At 43.4% G+C, this 5,386-nt stretch overlaps 1 pseudogene across 1 annotated transcript; it reads right to left on the bottom strand.

The window, feature by feature from the left end:
- Positions 1 to 2,914: 2,914 nt before the first annotated feature.
- LOC100601808 lies at positions 2,915 to 5,150 on the bottom strand (annotated as a pseudogene). Its single transcript, XR_004027300.1, has 2 exons — positions 4,840 to 5,150; positions 2,915 to 4,695 (listed from the first exon to the last, which is right to left on the bottom strand). The product of XR_004027300.1 is annotated as a heat shock protein HSP 90-beta pseudogene (transcript).
- Between the last annotated feature and the right edge of the window lie 236 nt (positions 5,151 to 5,386).

Raw genomic sequence — 5,386 nt, forward strand, 5'->3', positions numbered from 1 at the left:
TACAAAAAAAAGAAATTAGCCGGGTGTGGTGTCAGGTGCCTGTAATTCCAGCTACTTAGGAGGCTGAGGCAGGAGAATCACTTGAACCCAGGAGGTGGAGGTTGCAGTGAGTCCAGATCACGCCATTTGCACTCCAGCCTGGCCAATAAGAGTGAAACTCTGTCTCAACAACAACAACAACAAAAGGGCTTTAAGCTTTGATATTATATGCATTAAGCTCTTGGAATTATATGAATTATTTTATGCATGGGTAGTTATATGCATTTTCTTTAGAGACGGGATCTGTTTAATTCTGGACTTTCTTGGCTGGATAAGACAAACCTTGAACATAAAAGTAATTTATTGGCTTATTTTCCTGGAGCTCATACCCCACTCCATAACAACTTCCAGAGTGGCTGAATCTAATTGCGCTGTTTCTGTTTTTGTCTACCTCGCAATTCAGTTTGCCCTTGACTTCATTCTGATTTGGGGATCTTTTTACTTTGTGAAAAAAAAAGCCACAACGATGACTCCACACACTCACACCTCCCAGCTTAGTGCCACCCACTGGTAAGAAAATGACTCTCAGTCCCCACATGGGTCATATAGACGGCCATCACCACTCACTGGGTCTAGGGTGTTGAGCCATTCTGGTTGATCAGCCTGAGTCATCTTTGCACCCTTCCTCTAAACATTGATATTGACATTTTTACAGAACACATAGAGTGGGGGAAGAGTTCTCTAAAGGCACCAGGAAAAGGGGGTTGGGAAGCACATGGAGCAGATAAAGCTCTAGCAAACAGATTTCTGTGGAGTCCACCATTCCCCGGATTCTCAAGGGATCTGTTTCAGAAAGGTCAACAAAAGTGTTCTTAGGAGTAAAGGCTGTATTATGGGTCTCCTAGTAGATTACATGAAACACTCTCCTGGCCTAACTCAGGAAGGCAGAGTACTTGGTTTTCACACAGTAACATATTTTTTCATCCATACAAGTGTGCTTTGAATACTCCCTCTGCAATATAAATGCATTTGGCCTTTGGGTTCACTTCATCTGCACAGCCTACTGATAGGAAAGTTGTCAATTTACTTGGAATAAATAAAGACAATTCTGTTTTCTGTAAAATATAATTTGCACATGATATGATTTGATCATGGCTGCCCTTCTGTGAATGTGCGTTCCTGAATGACCGTCATGAATTTTATCAATCAAAACTCAGGAGAGCACTAATCCAGAGAGATGTCAAATCCACAGTTGTTTGTTCTTGGCCTTGATCTCAGTGCCTGGGAATTCTTCAGTAGCAGTGCATGCACCATGGCTTAATACCTTTACAGAATTATGTGAACACTCAACTTTTTGGCTTTTCTTTTTGGAATTAAAATAAGTAATATTTTAGGCCATTCTAAAGTGGGGACTAATCTTTCCCAGGACTGATAGAAAACTTCTCCCCAGGAAAATAGAAATGAGACAATATTTTGTGCAGAGGGGGCCTTCAAAGAGAAAAGAGTCGGCTTCCATTGCCCTTAATTAGGGAGTCTATTTTAATGCTCCATTGAGGCTCTTTTTGGTGGCACATTAGGGTCCATTGGGAAGGATATTAAGCTCCAGGGTATTCTGTGTTGGAGGTCAAATGGGATGAGCTGGCATGATTGAGCAGCAAGGAAGAGAGGAAAAGTGGGAAAAGATCCTGAAAGCCAGGTGTATTCGTTCCAGTGCTGGCCAACCACTTTGTCTGAGGGGAAAAATGTTGTATCAATAGCCCACCAGCTGTCCAGTCCTTCAGGGAGCAGAATTCTACAACTGGGAGAATTCTACCTGCTATTTCCTCAGGACAACTGTAACATTCAGGGGACCTGTGGATACCTCAGTGATAAAAGCTGTATTTCTCAACTTTGGGTGGAAACTGAGCTTTTGGGCTTACCCTGAGCTGTGATAATAGGGAAGGAACTTTACTTTCCATACGCAACATTTTCAATTGAAAATTGCAGGGACTGTGCAATTGACTGTGCAGGAGAGTCGATTACCAGTGTCAGCACCATTCCCATTCATCTGGGTTAGACTCCATGCTCTTCGCTAAATCACAGGGGTTGAAGCCCGCAGATGATATTTTCCAGAATTTCTTGCAGCAAGATTTCAGATTAGAATTAATCCATGATGGGCACTAAGGTGTGATTAGAAAGTGGGCAGATGAGATCAGAGGGGTTCAGGGTGGGAAAAGATCTGTGAAAGGATACAATATTACAGCTAGATAGGAGGAATAAGTCCTAGTGTTCCATACCACTGTAGGATGACTATAGTTAACAAAAATATATAGTTTCAAATAGCTGCAAGGAAGATTTGAGGCGATGAATGTGCTAATGACCCTGATTTGGTTGCTGTACATTATACATATAAAAACATTACTATGTACTCCATGCATATGTTCAATTAAAAGTAGTTTTATAAAATAGTCCAAAAAAAGAAGAAGAGCAGAAGCAAAATCAATATTATTGCTCCTCTGGCAGTTGTGGGCAGATGCATGGGTTTTGGCCTTTGCTTGTGCGCCTCTGCAGTGGCCTGCAGGTGTTAACCTCAAATGACCTGTCTCTTGCTGCTGGCAGTTGTTCTATCAGTGATTGTTCTGAGACTTCTTTTTGTATAAAAATGACATATTCTTTATTTTGCATACTTTAATTTCAGAACAAAATGAACAAAATAAACAAAAAACCTCATAATATATAACATCCAATACTGCTGTCAGAGTAGGGAGGGAATGGGGGCTTGACACCCTTGTTTCCTGCTTTCAACACAAGGACAGGAGAGAAAAAAAAAAACACTAGACATCAGCAGGGGGAGCCAAGTGGGCACTCGAGGATGCCATGGGATCCATGGGGACACTATCCAATGGTGAGTTTTCCAACTATGAACTCCTAAACTACTTCTTCCATGCGAGATGCATCACGCATCCCCATCACCCTCAAGAGGGGTGATCTCATCAGGAACCACAGCACTGTGTTCCTCTGCTGCCACTTAATCTTCATCAATACCTAGACCTAGCTTGATCATGTGGTAGATGCGGTTGGAATGGGTCTGGGGATCCTCAAGGGAAAAGCCAGAAGACAGCAAGGCAGTTTCTAATGGCAGCACCACCAGGTCCTTGACTGCCTTGTCATTCTTGTCTGCCTCAGCCTTCTGCCACAGCATCTCCACAATGGGGTGGTTGGGGTTGATCTCCAGGTGCTTTTTGGCCATCATATAGTCCACGGTGGAGTTGACCCGAAGTGCCTGGGCTTTCATGATCTGCTCCATATTGGCTGTCCAGCTGTAGGTGCTGGTCACAATGCAGCAGGATGAAGACACAAGCCTATTGGAGATTGTCACCGTCTCAACCTTCTTATCTAAGATTTCTTTCATGATCTTGCAGCGGTTCTCAAACTTTGCCTTCCTCTCTTCCATTCTCTTCTTCTCCTCCCCATCCTCAAGTAGATCCAGGCCCTCCTTGGTAACTGAGACCAGGCTCTTGCCATCAAACTCCTTTAGTTGCTGCACACATAGCCGTCAATGGGTTCGGTCATATACACCACCCTGAAGCTCCGTTTCCATACTCGCTTCACAAAAGCTGAGTTGGCAACCTGCTCTTTGCTCTCACCAGTGATGTAATAGATGGACTTCTGTATCTCCTTCATGCAAGAAACATACTCTAACAAAGATGTCATCTCATCTCCAGACTGGGAGGTGTGATAATACAGCAGCTCAGATGGGTGGCATCAGTTAGTGGAGTCCTCGTGGATGCCAAGCTTGAGATTTTTAGAGAATGCCTCATAGAATTTCTTGTAATTCTCCTTGTCTTCCACCAGCTCAGCGAAGAGCTCAAGGCACTTCTTAACAATGTTTTTGTGAATGACTCAAGATTTTGCTCTGCTGGAGCATTTCTCGGGAGACGTTCAGTGGCAAATCCTCAGAGTCAACCACACCACGGATAAAGTTGAGACACTCTGGTATCAAGTCATCACAGCTGTCCCTGATGAACACACGATGGACATAGAGTTTGATGTTGTTCTTTTTCTTCTTGTTCTCAAAAAGATCAAAGGGAGCCTGATGAGGAAGGAGTGGCAATGCCCTGAATTCCAATTGACCTTCTACAGAAAAGTACCTGACTGCCAAGTGGTCTTTCCAGTCATTGGTGAGGCTCTTATAGAATTCTCCATACTCCTCTTGGGTGGTGTCTTCAGTGTTTCTGGTCCAAATAGGCTTGGTCTTGTTTAGTTCTTTCTGATCAATGTATTTCTTTTTGATCTTCTTAGTTTTCTTCTTCTTATCCTTACCACTGTCATCCTCCTCATCTGAACCCACATCTTTGATCTTGGGCTTTTCTTCATCGTCTTTATTTTCCTCTTCTTTCTCACCTTTCTCTTCCTCTGCCTTATCATCACTAATTTCTTTCTCTCGTTCCTTCTCCAGATAAAGGGTGATGGGATAGCCTAGGAACTGAAAGTGCTTCTTCACTACTGCTTTGACCCGCCTCTCTTCTAAGTATTCTGTCTGATCTTCTTTAAGGTGGAGGATCACTTTGGTACCCCTGCCAATATGCTCACCATGGTCGGCACACACAGTGAAGGAACCTCCAGTAGAAGACTCCCAGACATACCATCATCATTGGGCTTTGTGATCACAACCACTTTCTCTGCTACCAGGTAGGCAGAATAAAAGCCAACACCAAATTGCCCAATCATGGAGATGTCTGTACCAGCCCAAAGAGCCTCCATGAATGCTTTAGTACGAGACTTGGCAATGATTCCCAAATTATTTATTAGATCAGCTTTGGTCATGCCAATGCCTATGTCCACCAAAGTCAGGGTATGTTCCTGAGTATTGGGGATGATGTCAATTTTCAGCACTTTACCACTGTCCAACTTGGAAGGATCTGTTAGGCTTTCATAGCGAATCTTGTCCAAGGCATCAGAAGCATTAGAGATCAAATCCCAACGGAAAATCTCCTTGTTAGATTAGAAGGTATTGATGACGAGAAACATGAGTTGGGCAATTTCTGCCTGAAAGGCAAAAGTCTCCACCTCCTCCTCTCCATGGTGCACTTCCTCAGGCATCTTGAAAAGAAAAGGCTTACACATATTAGAGAGCAAGGTGGGCTGGCTCTCCAACACACAGGCCGCACAAACACTGTGCCGGAGTGACTCCAGAGCCGTTCTGTGACTTTTTCAACTTCCGGGTCCTCCAAAAGCTGGGGAGAATCTGAGAGCTGGAGGGAGCTCTCTCTAGTTCTTTCCTCCTCGTCTCTTCTAAGGATTTTGTTAGCATCTATCTCCCTTTTTATGTGAAATACCTGGAGTGTATTTTTCTGACTGATGCTGACTGTCCCTAATAAGATTTTACATAGGTAAACATTCTATGAGTGAGACAGAATGTGAAACA

Source organism: Nomascus leucogenys, chromosome 20 (assembly GCF_006542625.1).
Source record: "Nomascus leucogenys isolate Asia chromosome 20, Asia_NLE_v1, whole genome shotgun sequence".
NCBI lineage: Eukaryota > Metazoa > Chordata > Mammalia > Primates > Hylobatidae > Nomascus > Nomascus leucogenys.